The 12,681-nt window shown below is 42.7% G+C and overlaps 1 long non-coding RNA gene across 1 annotated transcript in view; it reads left to right on the plus strand.

The window, feature by feature from the left end:
• The window catches only part of LOC117313720 (uncharacterized), a 4,662-nt gene extending 2,653 nt beyond the window's left edge, over positions 1-2,009 (plus strand). The window contains exon 3 of the long non-coding RNA XR_004528301.2: positions 1-2,009. This exon is cut by the window's left edge and continues 348 nt beyond it. This is a non-coding gene — a long non-coding RNA (uncharacterized lncRNA).
• The last annotated feature ends 10,672 nt before the right edge of the window (positions 2,010-12,681 follow it).

The raw sequence follows: 12,681 nt of genomic DNA on the forward strand, positions 1-12,681 counted from the left end.
TCCCGTCACCATGGTTTGACTGGTTAAAGCGCCTGTCTGGGAAACTGCAGGCGGGTTTCGAATCTCAATGAGATTTTTTCCCGAGATGTAAATAAGGGAGAGGTCGCTTTGAACTCCTAGAAAAAGATATTCTGAAAAATGAATCCTGAGCTCTGGACCCATTTTTCAAGATTAAGAACTGGAAATTTTAATTTTCAGAGAGAGGTGCGTCTGTTTTCCAGTAGTGGATCATTTTTCAGAATATCCTGTCCAGTAGTCTCAAAATTGTGTACCTCTGATTCTCCTTATCTCTTTTCCTTGCTTTTCCTAGGCTAGATGCTGCATACTGTATATCAGCATCTAGTATACCATATATTTTACTTATATATTTATTGATTACCTGTTGAAAATAACTAAACTAAAAGCTAAGGCATAGCCTCTTTGGGGGCCCGTCTGAGAGGTCAGCTTGCCTCCACATAACATATCCTCTTTGGCTACCACAGCCACCTCACCATAGCATGGCTACCAGTCCCTGCTAAGAACAAACACCAGGAAGTTGACCCAGAGGGATGGTGGCCTCTCTAAGAAATCAGACTCTCAGACTTGATATATGTCCCTCATTTTGGTTGTGGATCCCCTGTGACACAGAACACGTGGTAAATTATTGCAGCAGAGGCTGCTAGAGTAGTTATCAAAGTCTGTTTCCTTTTCTTGGAAATACAATTGTCTTGGTCTGTTTGGGGTGCTATCACAAGATATCATAGACTAGGTGGCTTAAACAAAAAAAACATTTCTTTCTCACAGTTCTGGAGGCTGGGAAGTCCAAGATCAAGGCATTAGCAGTTCAGTATGGCTGTGTCCTCATGTGGTGGCAGGGGCCGGGGAGTCCTCTGGGGTCTCTTTTATAAGGACACTAATCCCGTTCATGAGGGTTCCACTGAATCACCTCCCGAAGAAGGCCCCACCTCCAAATACCATCACACTGGGTATTAGGTTTCAACATATGAATTGGGGGGGGACCCAAACATTCAGTCTAAACTCCATTTCCTAGCCTCCCTTGCAATTAATTTCGGCCATGCGGCTGAGATCTGGACAATGGAATGTGGAAAGAATTGTAACCGGCCAGTTTGAAACTTTGACGCTTGACCCAGGAAAGCCTCTCTTGGTTTGGGGGGTTCCTCTCTATGTCCCTTTGCCTTCTATCTGTCAAACGCAGGGGACTCCATGGTCCTAGACTCCAAAGTCACACGATAGTCTCTCAGCGACCATGTGAAGACCAGCCAGACAATCTGCACTAGATGTTGCCTGAGAGAAAAACATTTATTGAGGTGAAAAACTGAGATTTATGGGGGTTTTTTATGGTTTTTTTATGGGTGCTATAAAGCAGCTGGTATCACTAATACAATACTGTTTTACTATTGCTTTTTTATTAATGTCCCACATTTTAGTGCTTAACTCTAAATATCATAATTACGTCTTTCTCATAATACACCAAGTGATAAAGTAATGGGAGTCATTGGCACACACATGCTACACATATGGCAGAAAATACACAAATTTCTCCAAAATTCTAAAAATTATTACCTCATTAATAATGTATAATTATTTTGTAAACTAATTTAGGATTCTTCCTGCACTTCACTTCCTCACCTTATAAATCCAAGCTGGGCAGAAATATAGAAACGTGCAACTAGAGATTATCATACTAAGTGAAGTAAGTCAGAAAGAGAAAGACAAATACCGTATGATATCACTTATATGTGGAATCTAAAATATGACACAAATGAACCTAACTATGAAACAGAAACAGAATCACAGACATAGAGAACAGACTGGTGGTCGCCAAGGGAGAGGGGGTTGGGAGAGGGATGGAGTGGGAGGTTGAGGTCAGCAGATGTAAGCTTTTGTATATAGAATGCATAAACAACAAGGTCCTACTGTATAGCACAGAGAACTATATTCCATAGCCTATGATAAACCATAATGGGAAAGAATATTTTTAAAAAAGAATGTATATATATATATATATGTGTGTGTGTGTGTGTGTGTGTGTGTGTGTGTGTGTATAACAATCACTTTGCTATACAGCAGAAACTAACACATTGTAAATCAACTATACTTCAATAAAAATATATTGATCAAGAAAAAATAAAGCTTTGTACACATTAAAAAAAAAAGAAATGTAGAAATGGATAGTGGTACTCTGCAAATGTTATACTACCCTAAAATTCTCATAATAATGTGGACTTCATATTAGGTATGACTTTACTTTAGATTGACTTTCCAATTTCTTCTGACTCCAATCAAAACAAATACTTTTCTTAAGTGCCCTTCCATTTCCACATTCATTTCTCACTGGGCTATTGAGGCTCCTGGTCATCCCAGGCAGTGGTATGTTGATATGTTTAATAACCAGCTCTCCAGGGAAAAACACTATTCTGGTATAGATTCTCCTACCATAGCTGACTCAAGCTACAGCTGTGAAGTCACTGAAATCATTGAATGTTGAGCTAGGTAGAGATGTGTACAGTTGGCTCCTGCAAACCAGTACAAGCTGGCTCCGGGTCTAGTCTATCACTGCTTAGCAATAACGACAATAAGAAGAAGCTAATATTTATTTTAAGCACTTACTATGTCCCCGAAAACATTTCTCTGAATTTTCATATGGTGTTATATAATTATATTCAATCTTCTCAATATGTCTGTGAGGTTGGTGTCACAACTATTAAAAAAAAAAAAAAATTCCAGGACCTGGAAGCTAAATGCCAGGACACTTGAACACAATGTTTTACAGTATCAACAATAATCAGAAAAGGCCACTCTGTTACCTGTGATAGAACAAGGTGGAGACAAGTTCCCTCCATAACTATGTCTGAAACAGGAGAGAGATAAGGATACTCTGCAATCACAGAGATAAGTAACCCCCTTTCCAGCTTAAGTGACTGTGCTTTCTGACCAGTAACAGCTCCAGCCCCACTTTAATCCTCCTTCCTCCTACATAAAGATTACTGAAATACCTACTCACTGAATTGCCCTGCTTCCTGACAACACCCAATCCATAACTGATGTCTGATTTCCTCACACCCTCCTCAGAATAATAAGCTTCTCCCAACTCCCTTTTAGCTAGATGCCCCAAGATTCCTCCAGTGTGCTCTCTCCCCAAACCTAACTTTGACTACAAGTGTATTCCTGGAGGTCTTTGGTCAGCGGACTTTAACAGTGTCAGTAACCTGACTTTTCAGGAGAGAAAATTAAAGTTTACACTTAAGAGTCCTTAGGCGTCTGTCTTTTGAGTTATGATTTCATATCAGAGATTGCCTTCCCAACCTTCAAGGAGCAGATGGTCTGGGCCATATTTAAGAGACATTGTAAGAGACAGCAAAATGAACTGGCTGTCAGTATAGGGACTCACAGGAGGGTAATGCAGAGATTATCAACAGCAAGAAGCTGTTATGCTCCTAAAGATGAAGGGACAATGGGAAGAGGTGGTGTTAGAGCCCAGAGCGGGGGCTAGAACAGAGGATGACCCAGGGATGAGTAGCAGGAACTAGGATGCCAGAGGGAGGCGCTCTAGTCTGAGAACAGATGCAGCTGCAGCAGAAAATGCTATAGGAAGCAGAGAGTTGGAGAAATGCCCTGGATTCTGCCTTCCTCCCGCATTCCAATCTTTTGTCAGTCCTCCCATTGGCTACGCCTACCCAGAAGACTGAGGGGAAGGAAGCCTGGGAAATGTAGTTCCTTGTGGTACAGAGCAGAGCAAGAGAAGGGTAGGGGATGAACCTGACAACAGGCAACTTGACACAGTATCCACACACCCCGCCACCCCCTCAGCTATGATCAAAGTATGAAATCTACAAAAAAAAATTTTTTAATAAACCTATAAATGAATCTTCTCATTAGAGTTTGCCCTTTGGATCAATTCCTTTCAGTATGCAGTAACAACAATAATCATATACTTATAAGAACTTATAAGAACTCTAGTATCACACACATTTACATTTTATATGTATTTATAGAAGTGCCTAAGTTTTATAGCATAAACATCATAGAGAACAACAAATTACAAATATTCCACTAAATAGAAAGTTTTCCTTTTTAAGATATAAGCATCCAGTATATAAAACACACAGTAGATCGCAGGTATAGAAATGCTAACAATTCACTTATGCATTTTGATTTGTATTAAATATAAAGCACTTTAACAAAGAGTCAAGCTATGATTTAAGGTCAGTTCCTTCACCAGATTTCCTTCATTTGAGTAAACCACTTCCCAATTTTTTTGTAGAATTTTAAAACCAGGCCTTGGGAAAGTTCTCAACTGTCAAGTCGTTAGATTAAAGCAGGAGTCGGCAAGCATAGTCCTTGAGCCAAATCTAGCCCATCATCTGTTTTTGTATCACTCACAGCTGTTTTTACATTTTTAGATGGTTGAATATAAATGGAAAGAAGAAGAATATTCTGTGACACATCGAAATTATATAATATTCAAATTTTAGCGCCCATAAATAAATAAGGTTTCATTGGGACACGGCCATGTCTATTCATCTATGGCTGCAACACAAGTGTAGTTATGACAGAGACCACATGGCCAGAAAAGCCAAAAATATATAATATTCAGCCTTTTACAGAAAAAATTCCAGATCCCTCGTGTAGGCGTGGAACAATTTTCCTTTACCCTTCTAGTTTATTTTGGCTGGTCTAACAATCAAATTGTTATAAGACAGATTAACAGGAGAAAAAGAAATTTAATTTGGTGTATATGGAAGCCCCTTAGGCATAGGACCTAAGAAGTGACCAAAGCAGGCTGTTCCTTTTTAGACACAAATAATCAATTATTTGTGGAGATTTGACAAAACAAAGGGTTTTTTGCTCGGGGTAGCAAATTAATGAAGAAGTAACAAAGTTTGTGTATACAGCTTTCTCAGCTTCCAATTCCCTGTCTCCCCAGATAAGGATGTCCTCCATCCTCTCGGCATAGGGAGGATACCTTTCCATGGAAACTTTCTCAGTGAGAAAAAGGAGAGTCAGAGTATTCTTCTTGTACAGAACGTTTCTCAAGTAACTTTAATGCAAAATAATCAATATGCCACCTTGGCATATTTGGGAGAAGGTGTAGGCAAGAAAATATTAAGAAATGTTAACTCATGTAGTTATCCTTTTGCATCAGAAAACTCTGCTCGGCCTCATGCCAGAATAAAAGTGTTCTTACAGCAGTAATATGATGAGACATAAGTGCATCTTTACTTTCAAAATCATTTTAAAATATCCATGTCAAAAACTGTAATTTGAAAGTAAACTTTCGAGCCTCAAAATCCTGTCTTTTGGGTAACAAAGCAGAGCCCTGCAGGACTTGAGGCATAAAGTTTATGCCACAGACAATAATCACAGGACAGTGCTTTTCAACCTCTTTTCAACCTGCAGGTCCTGGTTCATTAATGGATTGTAAAATCAATACATTGAGTAGCGACCAACATTTTAAAAATATCAAATAGAACAAAAAGGTATAAGAGCAAATGGTATCTATATAAATATGGATGCTGTCTTGAGTTACAATATAAAATGTATTTCTTACTGTGGATCACAGTAAAAAAAAAAAAATCAAGATTACTTTAGAAAAAAAGATGCAGGAACCCAGTGGACCCGGCTTCCGGAGGAGCTGAGGCAGAACCACAGCGTGGAACGGAAGCTCCACTGAAGCAGGTTTCCGGGTCCCGCTCGGTGTGCACGTGGCTGAGAGGCGCACAGTTGCCCCGGACACCTCGCCAGGATGTAGAGGAAAGACGCGGGGATTTGCGAGGTTCCACGCTGAGAAACCAGCGCACAAGGATGTAGCGGCAGATCTCCTAGTGGGCAGATATCAGTTGAGAGCCGGCAACTCTTCCGGGTACCTGGACAAAGAGCTCTTCTCTTCATGCGCAAACTGACATAAAATTCCGAAAAAACGTGGAGTCCCCAAGTTAGTTGATAAAGTCCTGGACTAAGACAAAGCCCACTGACTTAGATGTAGCCCGATTTGGCTAAGGTCCTGCCACTAAGCAGAAAAGGGCTGGGGACTGAGATATACCTCAGTTTATATTGTATATTAAATAAGCATACAGAATTAACTCCTGAATTTGTGGCCTACAGAATCCTAATCTATTCATGGGACCTTCTAAATCTTTTATAATGTTCTTGCGGGAAAACACCACGTCTTTCGGCTTTGGGGATTCTGCACAGCACAGCCCTTGGCTTGCCTGTTTATTACCCACTCCTTTCATACTGGTAGAGAGACGGAGACTGTTTCCCAGGGACGTAGCACATGCACTGATGTATATTGGCCACCAGGAGGCGGAAAAGCCTAAAGATAATTATCAGAAGTCAGAGGTGGCGGAGGGGGCAGAAGGAGACGTGGGGGAAGGGACTAGAGCCCAGGAGAGGGAGAGGGAGGAGGAGGGAGGAAAGAGAGGGAGGAGGAAAGCGCGGGGGTGGGGGGTGGAGAATGGGAAGGAAGGGGAGGAAGGAGGAAGAGGTGGCATAGGAGGGCTGGAAGGAGGAATGAGAGGTAGAGTAGGGGAGAGGGACAAGCAAGTTACTAAAGGGAAAAAATAATTTTCTGGACAGCGGTTAGTGACATTCATAGGGACCTTACATTTTACAACGTGTTATAGATACTGTTTCATTTTTGCCTCACAGAAACAACCCAGCTGGATAATGATTCCTACCCACATTTTTTTCTGAGATTTTTTTTTGAAGTATAGTTAATTTACAATGTTGTGTTAGTTTCAAGTTTACAGCAAAGTGATCTGGTTATATACATATATGTATATATTTTCTTTTTCAGATTCTTTTCCATTATATGTTATTACCAGATATTGAGTATAGTTCCCTGTGCTATACAATAGGTCCTTGTTGTTTATCTATTTTATATATAGTAGTGTGTATATGTTAATATTGATACATTTTATTTTATCTCAGCCTGAAATGTTGAGGATCAAAAAAAAATAAGCATGCTTTACACATGACAAAATGAAGAGACACATGCGAGTGGGGTATCAGGAGTAATGGACCTTTATCTTACAGTTTTATTAAATCCATTTCTGTGGTAATGCTGAAAAACCCGTCACCCATGGGTCCTCATGTCGGAGCTCAGTTGAGACAAAAAGAGCATTACTCAAAATGTAACAAAAGTCTGCCCTCAGGGAGTGGCATGCTAGTGAGAGGGAGAGAGAAAATAAATAAGTAACATATACAATATGTCAGATGGTGACCTAAATGTTATGGAGAAAAACTAAGCACAGAAGAGAGAGAAAGAAAGGCAGAGGGGGCTTCCCTGGTGGCGCAGTGGTTGAGAGTCCGCCTGCAGATGCAGGGGACGCGGGTTCGTGCCCCCCGGTCTGGGAGGATCCCACGTGCCGCGCAGCGGCTGGGCCCGTGAGCCATGGCCGCTGAGCCTGCGTGTCCGGAGCCTGTGCTCCGCAACAGGGGAGGCCACAACAGTGAGAGGCCCGCGTACCGCAAAAAAAAAAAAAAAAAGAAAGAAAGAAAGACAGAGGAGGAGGGAGTGGTCAGGGAAGGTTTTGAGCCATCTCCTCACCTGTAAAATGTGGACAGTAGCCCTCACCTCCTAAGGTGAGGAACAAATGAGTTACAGGCCTTAGCAACTGCTCTGCAAACGTGAACAGCTCTTCTCCCGCCCTCTCTCTGACTGCTCCCTGAAAGGCTTTGACCATTTAACCCGAGGCCTGCCTCTCATGAATAATCCATCTCTCTCTTAGGCACCAGGCCTGCCTCTCCAGCTGAGGATTGTTCTGTCTAAACGTCCCCCAGGCACCTCCAACGCAAGAGGTGCTGAGCTGCCATCAGCACGCACCATCTGCGCTGCCTCCTGGCTGCCCTGTCACTAGTAGTACTAGAAGTACTACTGCCTTCCTCAGTCACCAAACCATGACCTTGGAATAAGCCAGCAAAGTCATTCTCTCTACGCCCTCCTCCAGCAAGTGCCATTTCTACCCAGAGCTGAGGCAACGGACTTTGCAGGACACAATGAAAATGTGGAGCCCGTTGTTCAAAACGCAGGGAAAGAGCCTTTAAAAATACTAAAATAGAAAGCTTTTCTCTTCCCTCTACAGTCTGTCTTTCCCTCAACTCATCATAGTGGCTTTTGTTAGTTAATACTGTTTTGAGTAAAGAAAGATTAGAATTTTAATTCTTAACGTGAATTTCACTGTCCATCTTTAAAATGTGCAGTGTCAGTTGTAAAGGCAAATATCAGAGCATTTAACTCCGGAGCAGAATCACTAAAATTACACCATTTGTATCTCATAGAGTGTACATGTATTTCACTCTTACCAGAACAATGGAAACCATGCGCAAAACTAACTCCACTGTTTTTATTTCTCTTCTTCATATATGTACATCCTACCAACACACTCTTTGACTTATCGATAAATGAGGAAGGACTGAGAAAAAAGGAGTGATGTGTTGCCCTATCTTTTCCTGACCTTCTCTGTCATCATTTTAAGCATAAGTGGTTGGCAAATACAAGGAAGTAACACACGGAAGGGTATGATAGGATTGTGTTTCTTAGGACTTCATTGGCTTTTTTTGCATCTGAAGCAAAGTTTGCTTCAAAAGGGAAGCATGGCCCCTAGGGGCTGTCAGCACCGCATTTACTCAGTTGTATGTGTAACTTGCTTACCTTGTACTCACTCTGAGTCTCACTGAATTCACACGCTTCGTGGGCCCCCCGGAATTCTGTGCTCATGGGGCATCGCAAAGACTGTAACTGGAATGGAGCTGCCGAAATGGTGGACACACATATTCTGATTATATCCTTTCCTCATGAGCGTGCTCTCGTGGCCCATTGGACTTCACTTAAAATACACAAGTTCAAAGATAAAATTATTAAGAATTTCAAGATGGCAACAGCAGAGCATTAACCCAAGAGTGGCGCCCTACTGAGTCTGGATCCCGTGCCCCTGCATAGGTGATGCGCCTCTCAAGCCAGCCTAGTCACCTTACACTCTCCTGGACCTGCCCTCTCCTTTTCAGCCCCTGGGTCTCCATCCAAGTCACTGGAACCTCTCTCGCAGCTGTTACAATAGTTTCCCTACTTCCTGTTGCCTTCCCTATCCTTCCTCCATGTTGTCCTGAGAGAGAACTTCATAAAGCACACATTTAATCTGGTCCTTCTAACCCCTCTCCTTTAACATCCTTTTATGACAATAAAGTATAAAATGCTAAGCGTGGCATCCAAGGCCCTCAGTGACCGTCCCCGTCAGCCCTGCAGTTTCACCTCCTCCAACACTCAACCCCTGACAAAGTAGTCTTTATCCAAGCAAACATTTGACTGATGAGTATTGTTGCCAGATTTCACAAATAAAAATCCAGGATGCCCATTTAAATTTGTCTCATGCATATTTGGGACATATTAACCAAAAATATTATTTGTTATTTATCTGACATTCAAATTTGAACTGGATGTTAACTGTATTAGCCACTGGATCTCTTTTTCTCCAAGTTACACCTCAGAGGCTGCCGCCTCCTGGAAGTCTCCCTAGGTTTCCTGTCACTTCCCTCATCACAACATCAACACATTGCTCTCTTTGGTCCGTGATGTTTGGCCCCCAGCAGACCTGGGGCCAAGCAGCCTGATTTCAAAGTCTAGAGTCACTCTCCTCTAATTGTGACAAGTCACTGAATCTCTTTCTGCCTCACTTCCTGCATCTATAAAGTGAGCATGATGAGGATGGTGGTGATGGGGTAACAGTGCCTACTTCCCAGGGTTCTTGTAAGGTCTCAGAAGTTCGTACATGTGTAAACCACTTAGAATGATGGCTGGCACATAATAAATGGTAATTCTTTGCTGAGGATTCCTGGCCAGCAGAACCTGTGTTCTAGTTATTGCACCCTTGGCTCCTAATACAATACCTGGCACACAAATGAGGAGTGCTTGTTGAATGAACGTACCTGCTTTAAATGCCAACCTGAACTTTGAGAAGGAAGATTATAAAAACTTTCCTGGCCTAAGGTTTTATTCCGGGACCAGGAAGGCTCCTGTTGACAGGGCTGTTTCCTCCCCAGGCCCCTGGGGGTCCTCCTGGGGCAGCTCTCCACCCTGGTTTCTGTTACTTCCACACACTCCCTGTTTCTAGGCCTCGTCACCGCCCTGGCTCTTCCCTTCTTCTGTCTCAGCAGCCGTGTTGCTGGATATGCAGCTGAGCCCCGCTCTGCAGGCGGTGGGGGGGGGGGGGGGGGGGGGGCGATATTGTGCACCCCCCTGCCTGGCCTCTCCTGGTGCAGCATCTGGGCCAGACTCTTCTGCTCCTGTGACCCAATTCTGACAAACTCCGGAGAAGAAACGTTTCCTATCACTGAAGCCAAGGTGCTAGAAACGGGGAGCAGAGGAGAAAGGGGAGATGGGCAGGGACATGTGTGGGAGGTAAGTGTAGATAAAAGTCTGAGAGAAGGAACAAGAAAACCATAGTATCCCTTTCATGTTGTTCTCTGGCCAAATAAACTCTGTTCGGGCAGGAAAAATAGCCTCTGGGCTTGAACCAAGGAAATTTGCACTGTTGTGTGACACTTCTCAGCTGGCCAGAGCTTCCTCTCCTGCCCTCACTGGCTGGCTCATGGGCCTGCACAGAAGCAGATTTGCCCCCTAACTGGCTGGTCTGAGCTGAGGTCCCGTTCCTCGGGGTCAGCGCAGGCGGCCACAGCAACAGGGCAGGCCTGCCGCACAGCTGAATCGGTTTAGAGGTCAGGCTTTGTGCCAGACTGAGCCAGGTTCACTCTGGCATTGCTACTCGCTGGCTGAGTGACTTTGCTCCATTATTCAACTTCTCTCAGCCTCAATTTTATGCAAAAATTGGGACCATAATACCTCCCTGGCAGGTTTGGTGCAAAGAGGAGAATAAACAGAAACTCGCACCACTGGGACTTGAGTCCTGGGGATGCACACAGCTTCTAGAGCAGGGAGAGCGCTGGGTAACTCTCGGCTTTTATGATTGACGTCTTAGAAAGAGGGTACAGTAGGATTCTGAAATGTGATCTGCTCCTAAAAAGGAGCAAAGTTGGAATGAATGAGATTCTTCCCTCCTTTTCTGTGATCTGATTCACTTCAGAGAACTCTAGTTTTCTTGTGAGAAAGCGAGGGGAGGCTTCAGAATTCTATATAGAGGGCAGATGTGTGTATATGTCATGGGGGGCCTGAAGCTGCATCTGCACAGACCTTCTCATACTATTGAAAAAAAAATGTCAAGAATGTAAAAGATGTTGAAGGTTTGGGAGGCACAGTCCCAAATATGGTAGTCCCCAGTAGTCCCCAAATTTGTTATCTATGTTTTCACATTAAAAATTATTAGGGCTTCCCTGGTGGCGCAGTGGTTGAGAGTCCGCCTGCCGATGCAGGAGGACACGGGTTCGTGCCCCGGTCCGGGAAGATCCCACATGCCGCGGAGCAGCTGGGCCCATGAGCCATGGCTGCTGAGCCTGCGCGTCCGGAGCCTGTGCTCCGCGACAGGAGAGGCCACAACAGTGAGAGGCCCGCGTACCAACCACAAAAAAAAAAAAAAAAAAAAGATTACTGGGTATCTCTTCAATGGAATACTGACACTGTCTAGCAGACCTCACACTGGAGATCTCTGATTCTGTAGGACTGAGCCCTTGTTTCTTTTTCTAGACCATTTACAACTTTGTAGAGGCAGATGTTAACTTATAGAACAGTGAGAGTAATACAAATGGTTCTTGTGCTTGGTGACGCAGACGACTTCTCTCTGATAGAGAATATAAGATTTTATAAATCAAATCCTCATTTGAACCACTTTTAACATTTTTACTGGTTTTCTTATTAATTAATAAGTTAAATAAATCATTGACACTTTCTTTTTATATATTTACCTTTTTAAAAAATTATCCTTTATTAGGACATACAGGGTTTTCACTGTAAAGCCATTACCAGTACAAAATAGCTAGGAAATGGTACAAAACAGTATACAATCTAGGGTTAAATTTTATGGAGGGAAGAACAAAAATACAGAAATGGGGAAGTCCTCTGTAGGTTGCTGTGGGAAATAATGACTAGTCAAACAAAAAAACATGATGCTTTAGTTTCAGGAAAAATTGCTAGAACCTACTCTGTCAATAAAAATTCTACTGTATTAGGAAGGTGACAACAACTGATTTTTCACTGTTCCTTTAGTCCTCACGACAATGACATTTGTCAGATATCGGGAGGAAATTTGGTTATGCTCCATGCATTGACCTTAGGCTGTTACATTTATGTCCAGTTATGACTCTGTTCTGGCTGTACAGGTAGTTTTTTATTTTGTTAATTTAACTTTTTCTACACATATAATGTGTCACTGAATTTGTAAAACCTCTTTGGAAAGGCTCTCTGTTCACATGGAATCCTTTTTCTGATAGAGAAATAAAGGGTTTACACCTCACTTTGTTTTTTCAACTCAGTGGTGTTTATTGGATGCTAACTAAATGAATTGCATGGGCTGGGTGCTAAGGGAGATTGAAAAGAAACACACGCATAAAAGCTCATATAGATAGCCAAGTTCTCTTCTCACAATGTTCTTATTGAGCTGGTGGTGTTGATAGCACAGGTAATACTATTGAACTCTCCACTTTATAGGAAATAAGAGCGAGGGACACTGGATGGCTTGGCTGAAACCACAGGTGGAATAAGCAGTGGGGGTGGGACTAGGACCCAGGGCT

The sequence above is a fragment of the Tursiops truncatus genome, chromosome 10, assembly GCF_011762595.2.
Source record: "Tursiops truncatus isolate mTurTru1 chromosome 10, mTurTru1.mat.Y, whole genome shotgun sequence".
Classification (NCBI taxonomy): Eukaryota; Metazoa; Chordata; class Mammalia; order Artiodactyla; family Delphinidae; genus Tursiops; species Tursiops truncatus.